Source organism: Sparus aurata, chromosome 13, assembly GCF_900880675.1.
Source record: "Sparus aurata chromosome 13, fSpaAur1.1, whole genome shotgun sequence".
NCBI classification, from domain to species: Eukaryota; Metazoa; Chordata; class Actinopteri; order Spariformes; family Sparidae; genus Sparus; species Sparus aurata.
In genome coordinates this window covers 9049027-9061288 of record NC_044199.1, presented here as the reverse complement: position 1 = coordinate 9061288, position 12262 = coordinate 9049027, and the positions used below count along the sequence as shown (strand labels likewise).

Below are 12262 nucleotides of genomic sequence, written 5' to 3'. Positions count from 1 at the left end.
GAAATGTATTAAATACATGATTAAATAATTTACTGCAAGAATGTAGCACTGTACTATTCAATGTTTCAATATATTAGATTAGATTTTAAGAAAGTGAGATGTCCATATCTTTTTTTATTCTCAGGCAGGTGTAAGTGGTACGCTGTGAAAGTATTATGATGCTCATTTAACTGACAAATCCACACAGCTTGTATTCAGAAACTATGCACTTAAACGAGCTGTAAGGACTTTCTAAACATTGTAATGTCACAACTATTACTTCAAGGCATGTAAACATTTTTCAGAAGACACCCAAAATAAACATATGCATGTAAAAATATGGGACCTTTAAGGACTCGGCCAAGCTTAAGATTAATCTCTGCTCTCCTAGTTCATTATACAGTAAGTGTATGCTAAGGTATGGCAACTATAACGTCTCCTGTATACGACACTGCCAGTTAACGATAACAACCACATGCTGAAACGAGACAAGTGGGAAGAGAGTGAGACAGCCTACGGTATAATGTGGCAAATTGTTTACAAAGGCTGTGAGAGGCCTAAAGGAACAGACAGCAAAGGACAAAAAACAAAAGAGAAGAGAAGAGAGAGAGAAAGAGATGAGAGGGGGTCAAAAGGGTAGCGAGTGAGGAGAGAAAAAGGGAAGCACCATGGTCATATTTTATAGTCGACAGCAAGCGTGTGGTCTGGCAGGCAACACCAGGAGTTAGTTTATTAGAGTCATTTCTTTTACGAGGGGCTGTCCGACCTAAAAAAAAAAAAAAAAAAAAAAAAAAGGAGCAGGTTCAGACCAGTCATATTTACCCTCTGTCTTGACAAAAGGATATGGCTCCATAAAGCACTATACCAATCCATATGTAAGCACAGATTCATGTGTACACAAGAGTACTTAATGCGCAGATAGTCATTAATCCTGTATGTGACACATACAGTATATCACAAGGCTAGCTGACACATGTACGAGGGGTGACAGGTTTCAGGCACATATGAAAGCAAAACCAGTAAATACAGTATGAGCAAACAATCAGCATCAATGAGTCTCTGATGTGATAATGAGAGAATTTCTCACCATATGGCGCAAAATTAATCTATAAAGTTCAAGAGAGATTTATGATGTGATCTTTTTTCCACTTCACAGCTTAATGATATAAAATGGCTGAATGGTTGACTAATCTAAAAATTTTGATTTCATAAACTTTTACTGCCGCACTAGGCTGGCAGCGTACAATCAGCTCGACTATGCATATTTGTCGCAAATGACTCCATAACGTCTCTAATGGAATGTAAGATCATATTAACAAAATGATACAAATATTCAGTGATATTCCCTTTGTTTAGATAGAAATACAAGAAAGTATAACGCTTGTCCAATTCAAATCCAATCCAAATTTAATTTCTAAAGCACGTTTAAAAACAACAGTTGGCCAAAATGCTGAACAATTAACAACACAATAAAACACAAAGACTATAAGAAGATGAAAGTCAACCCTCATACTGAATCAAAAGCCAAGGAACAAAAATGTGTTTTAAAATGAGATTTAAAAACAGACAGTGCAGCGGCCAACCTAACATGTAGAGGTGACTCATCCCAGAGTTTGGGGGCCGCAGCTGCAAAGGCAACCGAAAGCAATTGACCAGCAAACCTGAGTGACCGTGATGGAACATGTAGTTGTAAAAGGTCAGAGAGATAGGTTGGAACTAGCCCATTCAATGATTTATAGGACATCAATCAAATCTAAGCTTGTGACTTGTTTTCTAGTATTTTGCCAACCACCATTTTCAAACATGGAAGAAGAGATTATTATAAACAATCACTCATATAATACCAACAAATGAAACAATAACTGCAAATATCAACTGACTTAAAAAATTGATTTAATTTTAAATGTTCACAAGAAGCAGCATCACCTCTCACATATCTGCTAACCATTCATACATACTACTTAAATTACTGTTTGCGTTCAGTGATGCCCACGTAAGTTCTTGTTACAAATGTGCAATTTTTGTTAAGCAAACTCCAACAAATATCAAAATACATATGACAGCCCACGTATTCCCACAATCTTATGCTACTATTTCAGCCAAACCACATGGGTGCCACATCATGATGGAGTTATAGTGGCAAAAACATTCCATCAAAGAACAGGGATATTCTTATTAAGAGATATGTCTTTAAAATGCAATCAGACAACCAGAGGATTTCACTGTCAGTAACGCCTGGCCCGTGGTTTGTTTAGGGATTACTCTAAACCGTTTAGTGAAATGGTGTGTGATCACTGCAATGATACTGTCTTTTCAGCCCTAAGCCTCATGCCAGTTACTAAAGCGAAATCGTTCTTCTGTCACATCCTTTCACCTGCTGCCTGAGCTTAACTGTGGCCTTTAAACAGTGACCTCAGTCCTTCAATCAACCAAGCAAAATACATTTGGTCTGATGATGATTCTCCACATCACAAACATATAGAATTATTTATGTGAGGAACACTGTCATTCTCCAAGATACAATATTTTCTCTCCAGACTCTCCTAGTCTCTCCAGAATATACCACATATTAATAGACAGATGCACATTGCCCCCATAGAGATTTTGCTACTAAACGACAATAATCTCCAATAACTTCTTTCCTACTGTAAACATACTAGATAAATATGTAATATCTCCCCTAACAGACTACATAAATACAGAACAGAACAGTGGGGATACAGAACCTTAAGTGTGGTACCTCTAACAATTCAGTCTCAGCCACCAGCACGGCAGAGTGACCTTCAAGCCCGGCTGTTGTTATTTTCCATAGAGGTCAGCAGCTAAGAATGTGAAGCATGCAGAGCCTGAAACATGCCTTTCTCTTCCCAACAGCCCCCACCAAAGTCTTCTAAATAATTTTAGCTGTAAGTCGTATACAGTACCACCATTTCTGTTTTTTTAAAATAAACTTGTTTTAAAGGATACTATAAACTAACTCTATCGTCCTGTATGTCTCTGTCTTGCCTTTTCCTTTGCCTTCCTCAAACTTTTGCCAGGTTTGTGACCTACAGCATTGTGGGAAAGATTTCTGACCACCATAATGATCTTGGTGAGTGTTTCCAAGAGCTGTGATCATTCAAGAGACCTGTGAAAAATAGGAGAGCTATTTTAATCTGTTTCCCTGCAGGATATCCTTGGACAGTATGTAGATTTTTCCGACAGCGTAACTCAAAACAAATATGAACTGGATTTGACTGTCACCTTAAGCAGAATAGCCAACCATAAGGCTGCTTTATTAAACTGTACATAATATGAAACTACGAATGACAATAAGATGTGTGAGGTATGTATGTTTTTTTGCAGCTACTCTAAGGTTTATATTGATATAGTATAGAACATATAATGTCTCTGTGTAGGACCTAAAATCAAGCTGTGTTTCTAGAGTCACATAATTTCATGTAGAAAGGAGATCCATCTGCATGTACCTCAACTTGATTATCACAATCTACGGTGTCAATAAAGCTAACAATGAAGGGCTATAGCTACTTAGTTATGTACACAGGATATACACAATCTACTGTACTATGATTTATCATGATTAACTTTAATTGATCATATTCCTCAGTCTATTCTTTACTAAAGAGTAGACGGACAAGGTCAGCTAAAGATCAAATTTGTAGTTAGCACAATGCTCAGATACTGTTTTCAGGAGTCTGTGGAGACAACTCAGCAAAGTTGACAGGGCATCCTGAATCCTTGGCTGATAAGTTGGTCTTGCTGTATTCTCTTTGGTAACAGCTGTTAAATGACAGGATTGGGTGACAAAATCAAGTAGTCTGACCAAATACCTCAATATTGATACTGTGACAATACTGTGACTATTGGTCCTTTCACAAAATATTAACACGACGAGATTTTTTTTGAGTAATCAGTTTTGTGGAACTAATGAAGTTGGTTAATTGGTTGGTTTAGAAAACAGACATCACTCAAAACTAGGAAGAGACAAGTTATGCCATATTACAATCAAATTATATCCAAAATCTGAGACGGTCTTTAGTTTCATATCACAACAATGTGATGTTGTGGGTCAGATTTTACACACAGTATGCATCGTGTCCAGTTTGTTCTTCCCAGTAAGTTCATAAAATTCAAAATATTGCCAGATGTCCACATTCAAAATACTGGGTGCATATCTCTCGACAGCATTCTTAGCCTAATGTTCACCCACAATTCAATGCAGGAAACCGATGTTGCAACCTTACTTTACAACTTCATTGTTTAGCCGAAAAATCAACAATCAACATCAGCAGACTATGATTTTGTGTGAGCAGCAAAATTTGGAATAACCACTGTAAGAATATAGAATCCTTCATGTCAGTATCACGGTGCATCTTATTATTGAGTAGTTCCTCCGCCTCTAGTAGATTACAGATTTCTGATTATGTGGTGTTTCTTATTCATTAGACCTTTTTCATGTTAATTGCAGGACAAAAAGTTTTGGCATACAAGAAGTCTGGGAAGTCTGGCTGCCAGAATTCGTCTCTCGATTGTCAACAGGTCTTTTTTGGATAGAGTCTCCTTTTAAGCGAATCAATTAATGCACATTAGGTTTCTCCAGACTGTTACGTCTGGACACCACTCAGTCTCAAGCGTGACCTGAATCTGCAATAACACAAAGTTAAGCTCTGTATTCATACAGTACATGAAAGAAATCCATGATGCTCATTTCACTTTTAATTAGTCCTACCTTCTTTGATCATTGTTACTGGAGTGATCAATTCCGCCCTGTTTGTCAACATCCATTTAAGCTGCCAACAATGTTTAGCACTACAGCTCTCAAACAAGCAGCTACACTGTTTAAACAGTTAGCAGGCTAGCTATTGTCCACACATTCTCCCTAATGCATTCATCATTAACAGCACAATGCATGAAAGCATCCATCATGTCCTTTGGGATCCTGTTCATGCTTACACATATTTAAATTTTGCGCTTGAGACAGCAGCTCCATCCACAAACAATTAAAAGACAGCACAAAGTAACACAAACTGCAGAAAGGGCGCTACAGATGATTGGCTTACAAGGAGACTGCTGTTATTTGAACCGCCAGGAGTAAATCCTGCCTGCTCTGGAGTGAAGACATCACACTGTCCCGTTCCTTCCTGTGTGTGGAAGTGTGTGTGTGTGTGTGTGTGTGTGTGTGTGTGTGTGTGTGTGTGTGTGTGTGTGTGTGTGTGTGTGTGTGGAAGTGTGTGCGTGTGTTTATTTCTGGACATGTGAGATGTCTGAACAAATGAACAAGAGAAAACAAGACATACCCTGAGAGAACCAGAGCAGCTGAGTCTGATCCAAAGATGAACCACAGACCAGCCAACCCATCATAAAATCCAACAAACACAACACACGCCCCCACATGCGTGTGCACACACACAGAGACAAAGAGATAAATCAAAAGTCATGTAAAGAAACACTGTAAGAGTGCTGCAGTATCGAACAGTTTACTTAAGGGTGTTAGAGCACTTGTACAAGAGGGTAAAAACTTTTATATTGATCTTGGTTGAGTTCAATCAAACCAGAGTAAGTCAGCTGTGTGCGAATAACTTACCCTTTTCCACACAAGTCTGCTTGTTGTCAGTCCTTCATTCCAGCTAGGCAAGTTTGTTCCTCAGATTTCTTTCGTCTCAAGATGGAGGCAGAAACTCTCCAAATACAATTCCTTTGCTCTGAGTGTTTGTTATTCTGCTTCTACAAGGTCCAGTTCTGCTTCTCTCCTGCTGATTGCTGCACGAGCTGCTAACATGACAGCACAGATAAACAACCAGCCGGAATGAGAGAGACCAGTGAGTGCTGAAACACAGGTGCATGCTGCTCCCAGCGAATACAAACACAGAGAGACAGCTCAGAGGAGCACAGTATGAAACGTTCTTTTGCCAGTGGTTCCCCTTATGTGGGACTCCACACCTCCCACCTCCCTCCTCCTCCCTGCACCTCCCCTCCCTCTCTCACAAACAGCTCCAAGACAGAACAGAAAAGGACTCAGAAGTTGCTGTTTCTTGAGATTTTTCCTATGAACAGTTGTAGGTACAACAAAGAACTCCTGTCTTTCTGCTTGCATATTTCAGAGAACAACTTATGTACAAGAAAGTTGAAGTAGAGCAAACAATTGTGACTTCTTTTTTAACTAAAGCCAACAGAAACTAGCACCTCTTTCTTGACAGAACGACTAGAAATATTGGTACAAACTGAGGTAATATCTGCAACTGTTCTAGAAATAGGAAACCCATAAACAGAAGTGCTACTATTCCCTATTAATATCTTTGTGAAGATCGCTGGTAGAAAGGAGATGAAATCTCTGATGTTTTACTTGTTTATCCTTATGCAGCATGATGTTGCTTTCATAACACAAACCAATTTATAATTTGTAATTTATGTTCCTTCTGATTTACTTAGAGTCAAACCTATACAGAGTTTAGTCATCACAGAAATATCCTGAAACACAAAAAGTATTTCTGTGCAAATGTCCCTAAGCTCGGCAATGTCACATCTTTCATACAAAATAAAGAAGACAAACAGCAGCCATACAGTAAAGGAAGCAGTACTTTAAACACACAATGTATGTAATTTCTGCCGCAACTGGTCCTTCATCAAAACAATGAAAACAAAAGAAATAGTTTGACACCATCAGGAAGGAGCATGGGATCATGGGAGTTGTTGTCTTGATTGTTTAACAACCACCCATGAAAATTACAATGAAATCTATCTCCGTATCTCAGGTAAGGTAATGTCATAGTGAGTACTATTCATGCTGACTGGCTTCCTTCCTTTCTTTTGACATATCATCTGGAGTTTCAAGTTTCCACAGCAGTTAAAGCCACAGGCAGCCATATTAAATGCATCATTACCTTACCATTAAAATTAGGGATTCCTCTGGTTTAAACATTGTTGGAACGTTTAGTAAAATGTAAGTACACAGCTCAACAACATCTATAACAAATGTTTAAATATTTTTAGCCTTTGTTTCTATAGTATATAAAATAATATAGTGACAGGAAACTGGGAAAGAGAGAGAAGGGGTCTAGAATCAAGCCCAGGCTGCCATGTTAAGGACGAGGCCTCTGTACACGGGACACATGCATTACCAAGTGTGCTACTGGGGCTTCAAAATGAACTCAAGGATCCGTGCATTAGTGGAAATGCTCATCACTATGGTGTTGAAATTTCAATTTAAAAAAAGAGGTGAGGGGGAGGGCCCGTGGAGGCTTTTGTAAAAATGACACAGTGCCTTCCTTGGGCAACAGCTGGCCTTGAACAGCCCTTGCCAGCTCTCACTTGCCTAATTTCTGAGTTTACTTGAGTCTAAGCAGAACTTATATTTTTCAATATCAAAAAAGTCCATTATTATTTGTTACCACTTCTATTGTTGGATATTGTGAAAATAGTTAATCCATAAAATAAGTATGTTCTGAAGAGTTTAATATATACGGTAGATACGATGCTGTACCCGCCAGGCTGCCCGCTGTGTTTGCTGCAGTATATTCACATTCCCCGTTCTTGAACTCTGAAGCCAGTTTAGCCCATCTTGAGAATATGAAGTGGCCTCACTAACTCGTGACAGCTGTGTCAAAACCTATTAGTGGCTAGGATGACTAGCTCTGTTGTTCAAAGGCATAAGGCTAAATCTGTTATCACAGAGTGCCCTTAACTTTATTCATATTTGAATGCTATTAAGTAGGTCTGTCATTCTTTTTAAAACAATCACTTCATTCAACCAATGAAGCCTAATCCTACACTATCTTTGTAAAATAACTGACATTCATTCAATTCTTAAATATTAATTCACCCCACCCACTGCATTCTTGGGTGACGAGCTAGCAGGTGACTTTGTTGTCACGGTGATGTTAGTGTTACACCGTGTCAACACAGGAGGCGTAGCCCGAGCTGCACATTAGCAGTAGCAGCTTCAGTGCTCCATCTGTGTCTACACGGGATGCGTTCAGGCACAGTATTGAGTGTAGGTCACCCACATTTTGGCAGGACTAAGAGCCCAATACGCAATCAGTGTAGCTATGTGTGTATAACTGGAGAAAATTAACTAGAAGCATAAAAATACACATGTATTCAGCTGCACTGATTAAGATTAAAAGCGGATTTGTTCTGTCATACATGTGTGAACGGGAAAACAAATAAACGCAGCTGGGACATTTTTAAAAGTCAACAAACAGCCTTGTGTTGGTCCTTGATGTTTTTTTTTATTTATTTTGTTGAATCCCAAATGACACTGTAGAAAACATAAATTAAAACAGAACGCAATCATTTGCAAACTAACTGTATTAACCGACAACTCTTTAGTAGCAAAAACCTATAAATCCTATCCTAATAAAAGCACAAAGTGGTGAAACTCGACCCATCCTTGCTTCTGAACGACTTAGCACTCCAAAGATGTCCATTTCACCATCTCCATCTTGATACTATCCCGTTTTTTTTTAGCCTCTTTAATGTTGTTCGACCTGTTAAAACCTGTTTGAAATGTGTGACTGGCATCAAACACAGAATACATAATAACATATAATTACAAAAAACAATGAAGTTGATGGTGTATAACATTAAATATATTGGAGGGGGTTTTGATTGAGTATATGTTCAAAGAGATTAACAACTATCACATTCTGCAATGACCTATTTATTGATAGGGCAAAAGTGTATACAATAGATAACAGAAAATTAGTGCAACTGTGTTCATAAAAATACTTGCACTGTATCTTTTTTTTAATTATTATTATTATTATCATTATTATTAGGCCCAATATTTATTTATTTTTAAGCAGACTCTTTATGACGTTCTGTGTTTGTAGAAGTTACACTAGATGATTTTATGATAAACACAATGCATTTTACCTGCCCAACACCAAACAGCAGACAGGTGAATGCAGTGGAGCATTTAGTAAAACAAGAGCCAGATAACTCACACAGAAGTAAGAGTGTGAGTTGCTCTTGACTTGTCTTTTGGAAAGCTTTTTTAACTGCTTTAAATTTAAGTTTTATGAATAAATGTGTAATTATCAATTCATTCATTCACTTATCTAAATCCAGGACATTGACAAATAAATCACAATTGAATTAATCAATCAATCAGTTGAGGATTAAAATAATTGAGTAGCATTACTATACCTGTGTGATAACTGGATCCTGCTTATACCACGTAAATTTATGATTTTCAAAAATATCAACTGTTCATTAACATATATACAGAACCATAAGGCTATGATACAAAATGGTCAGATTTGCAAATCACCAGCATTTTTACTCCGTGTTTTATATTTCCTTACAGTTGAAACAGAGACAAAAACCAACCCTAATATAAGTGTTAAACTATGTGGACGATTGAGTGTGTGTGTCACTGACTACCTACCTGCTGTATGCAGGAATGCTGGACTTCGCTGCCACTGCGCTCTGACCCCTGCAGGAAAATCTTATTATTTTCATTTATATATACAGTCTAGTGTTACAGGTGAGCTACAATATACATATAACAGAAATTCTGAATATTCAGCAAAGCACTAATAAAACACTTCAAAACTTAATTAGATATAACAATACATCAAACATATCACAAAGTACATGCCAGGACATTGGAATAAGGTACAAATATTAGTTACAAAATTGACTATCTCTTAACTTTGCTTTTAAATGCCATGGATTAAGTGTAAACAGACCTAACCAGCAGGCACCAAGCTAACCAAATTACTTGTCTTGTTTTATGTGGAAAGAATGTAAATGGTCGAGGTTTCAGTGGGATTAGTCAGCAGCAATGGGCATAAAAATAAAACACTAGCTTTGAATTTATCATTAGCATAAAAATACTTACAATATCATTTTCTAATACGTTCTTATGTAGAAGTATGTTGTACCTACGATAGGGTCTGTTTTAAGCAGGCAAAGCACCAAATGCTTTGCTATTTCATAGTAGGAGTAGCCTCAAACATCCCTGCTCATCTTGTTGAAGGAAGAAGCGATTCAGCCTGAAATGTGACACTGCTATTCTTTAATATGCTGAAATATTTAACCCTCAAAATTAAAAGATTTTACTCACCGTTTATCTCATTGGATAAAAGTTTTAGAAATTGATGGCCCATAGTTTCACACATGTGAACAACTGTTACAACTGCAACTGGTATTGCTCATCAAATAGCACCATCTAGTGTTAGCGTGTGTGAGTGAGACATCTTGGAACTTCAAAGAAACTCTTTACTCAAGAGCACTGATAGCAGTTTGTGAAGGGGATTCATTTTTTGTCATCATTTATTTAATCTTTTTTATTTATCTTCATGGTATTTTGAAACAATTGTTCTACTGCAGTCACTGATATTGTGTATCAACATCTTACACTGAGCGTACAAACTGTTTATAACTTAACGTAACAGACTTTTGTACATCAGAATATGTATGACTTGTTTGATTCAGCAGCTATATGAGAATGCTCAGAAGATTGGAAAGCTCATTTACATAGATGTGTAAAGAGCCACCGATAGAATCACGTATTAGTCCAACTAAGTAACCTATAAAGAGCATTGTTGACTTTAAACTATCTTGTTTTTTGCAAAGACACCCAAGAACCTGGACTTAATCTGAGCATCTTGGATAAATCATGTGAGACAATGTTTCCAGCTCTTAACACCCTGAAAACAGTGCTTCCACATGTCCAAATAGCACCACACAATTTAAAGCACAGGCAAACACATAACATAACGTGTGGTGATACTGATGTGGCTTACTCAATTTTATGCAGTCTTGTATAAAAGTATCCAAAAGTCATGCTAGGATAAAATATATAAAGATAACACGTTAAATACTACTTTGGTAAGAGTACACAATGTCAACCACGCAAATAGTACTTGAGTAAAAGTCTTTAAACCTGATATTTAGTGTGCACAGCTATCAAATGCGCTGAAAATAAATGTCATTAAGCATCAAAAGTGGAAGTTCAAATTTACATACTGTATACTATCCAATATTCAGACTTTTTCCAGGTATGACTGATTTATTCTTATTTTTATCTGATTGGTGATAAAACAAATGCATTTTTTAAAATGTGCTGCTTTGGCTTTGATGCAGCATGCAGTCTGCAAGGTGACTAGTAACTAAAGTTATAAGATTAGAGGGTGAATGTATAATATTTGCCTCCAAAAAGCCGGAGTATGCTGCAGTAAGTTGCAGTAAAAATAAATAAATAATACACAAAAAACAAGTAACTCAAAATTACACTTAGCACACTCCTCTGTGGCCAGAATGCTATCAATGTTTGAACACCAGGTGCCTCCATTTTCCTAACATTTTTAAAGTAAAGCTCTGCCTGTCCTGTGTTAACATTACCTGTAGTATAGACAGGTTTTGGGGGGTTTTTTTGTTAAGGTTTCAACTCCTAAAATGGACATAGAGTTTACATTTTAGCCGGCTACAAACAGTAGTGAAAGTACACAAATGCCTTACCTGAGTTAGCAGAAGCAGGAACTCAAGCTAGCAGGATAACTGTAGCTTGTAGCCGTTACTGACCGTCGATGTTAGCCTGCTAGCTTAACGCTTCGTACGTTATTCATATTTAAATCTCAATAGAAATATTTTAAGCTTAAATTAATTATTAAAGAAGCTATGGCTCTACCTGTCCCAAAAATGACCTGTCCTCTTCTTGAATGGAGGAATTCCTCTTTGGGTGGCAGGGCTCCAGGACTAAAGACCTTAAAACAACATTAACTTTACACAGTTCTGAGATGTGGAAATCCACTTCCGGCAGTTAAAGACTTAAGATAAAGGTTGAGTTTCATGTAAAACATAGATAAATAGTAACAATAATTAAAATAATTAAAATCTGAATTATGTCATAAAATCTCATAATTATGAAGTCAAAGCTCTGAAATTATTAAATAAAAAGTCTAAATAATTAGATTTTATTAAATCCAAATTATGAGAAAATGTTATTTAATTTAAACAGTACAAATGATGTGTCATAATTATGAAAAAAAATATATATGATATCATGGGGCAAGTTTAGCTCAGTTGGTGGAGCGAGGGCCCATGTACAGAGGCTTTGTCCTCACTGCAGCAGCCCTGGGTTCAGTCCCAGCCTGGGGCCCTTCCCTGCCTGTCACTCCCCCTCTCTCTCTCATCCTGTTTCCTGTCATCTCTTGAGCTGTTCTATGAATAAAGCTTAAAAGGCCAAAAAAATAAAATGATGATATCATACATATGACATACAATGTTGACATCTCATGCGACTTCAAGTTTACCATTATACCATTATCATAACACT

The 12262-nt window shown here is 37.2% G+C and overlaps 1 protein-coding gene across 1 annotated transcript in view; it reads right to left on the bottom strand.

Annotated features, from left to right (window-relative positions):
* The window catches only part of snx19a (sorting nexin 19a), a 107291-nt gene extending 95698 nt beyond the window's left edge, over nt 1-11593 (bottom strand). The window contains exons 1-2 of the mRNA XM_030437441.1: nt 11446-11593; nt 9368-9415 (exon numbers count right to left, since the gene is read on the bottom strand). The gene's annotated coding sequence lies outside the window, so the exon portion shown is untranslated. The remainder of the gene's footprint in view (nt 1-9367; nt 9416-11445) is intronic.
* Between the last annotated feature and the right edge of the window lie 669 nt (nt 11594-12262).